Genomic DNA, 1,286 nt, shown 5'->3' with positions numbered 1-1,286 from the left:
GAAGATTAAAATATGTCAGTCCAATTAGCTCCCATTCCAGTGATCCTCATAAATGAAAAAGCTACCACAAGCTTTGTTTTTTTTATGACATTTACAAATGTTTTTAAGATATCTACCTATATACCTATTCAGTTATAAGTATTGTACGTAAAGAACAACTCCTAAAAAACAAAGCATGCCCTAATATAAATTCAACAATATACAATACAACTTCCACAGTAGATTAATTAAGTAAATTCATACACTAACGAATTAAATTATATGGATACCGTGCTAGTAATGTCATAAATAAAATATTGCCGCTGTAGCGCCTCGATAGTATCTAGAAGCCAAGCTATGGTACCTTTCTTTCCCGGTTGTCTCCAAGATCTCGAACTTCACCATCGCATTATCTGAGGAAAAAAGCAGTTCCGATAATGGATTCCTATACGATCAATCAGTGTTAATATGTTGATCATCATTATATGTAATAAATTGTTGATAATCAACCATTGTAGTGAGAAATCCAATCAGAAACTCAATTTTGATAAAGAAAACAAATTACTTGTAATTCAAGGAATTGGCCCTTGACAAAGCGTGCGGCAAGGCTAGATTTACCCATGCCCATGTCTCCTAACAATACCTAAGAAATTAATTCATCCAGCAAAATCCACATAAACCCCCAAAAAATGAAGTTAATTAATAAAAAAAATTAAGATTTACAAGTTTTGCATTGAGATTGTAGTGACTTTTGCCAAGCGAGATTGTTGGCTAAGGTAGACAAATGATGAACATAATCCATGTGATTGAAAATAACTAGCTTCATTTTTTAGTTTTAGATAGAGATTACAAAAGGTATGAGAAAAGGTCAAAAGCATATATAAAGAAGATATTTTGGATGAACAGTTGGAACTGGTTATTGAACAGTAGTCAATTCGATTTTAGTGTGAAATGGAGGGGGGGATAAATAAACAGTAAGTGGCCACCCACTCATTTAAGGGAAGGTAGAAGAACATCATCGATGAATAGTGTATGTTTTGTCATCATGTGGAACAGTGATATGTGACAGGAGATACATGAATGAATAGTAATGTGATATTCCCTTTTTTATAGTAAAGGGGATATAAAAAGGGGATGTGAAGACACGATTGAAGTGAATAGTGTTTTAATCCATTTCATCTCATTATTGTATTTTGTTTTTTTTTTCAAGTGAGGGAGTAAAATGACACCATTTGTCTTAATATATATTTTATTATACAATTGCACCTCCAAATTTATTGCAACATGCAACTTTACATACCTCCCAC

The 1,286-nt window shown here is 32.6% G+C and overlaps 1 long non-coding RNA gene across 1 annotated transcript; it reads right to left on the bottom strand.

Moving 5' to 3' along the window:
* Positions 1-24: 24 nt before the first annotated feature.
* On the bottom strand, positions 25-869 carry LOC111385611. Its single transcript, XR_002701084.1, has 3 exons — positions 703-869; positions 545-612; positions 25-392 (listed from the first exon to the last, which is right to left on the bottom strand). It is a non-coding gene; the product is annotated as an uncharacterized LOC111385611 (long non-coding RNA).
* Between the last annotated feature and the right edge of the window lie 417 nt (positions 870-1,286).

This window comes from Olea europaea, unplaced genomic scaffold (genome assembly GCF_002742605.1).
Source record: "Olea europaea var. sylvestris unplaced genomic scaffold, O_europaea_v1 scaffold32221, whole genome shotgun sequence".
Lineage (NCBI taxonomy): Eukaryota > Viridiplantae > Streptophyta > Magnoliopsida > Lamiales > Oleaceae > Olea > Olea europaea.
The sequence above is the reverse complement of the archived record's forward strand: the minus strand, read 5'-3'. Positions and strand labels throughout refer to the sequence as shown.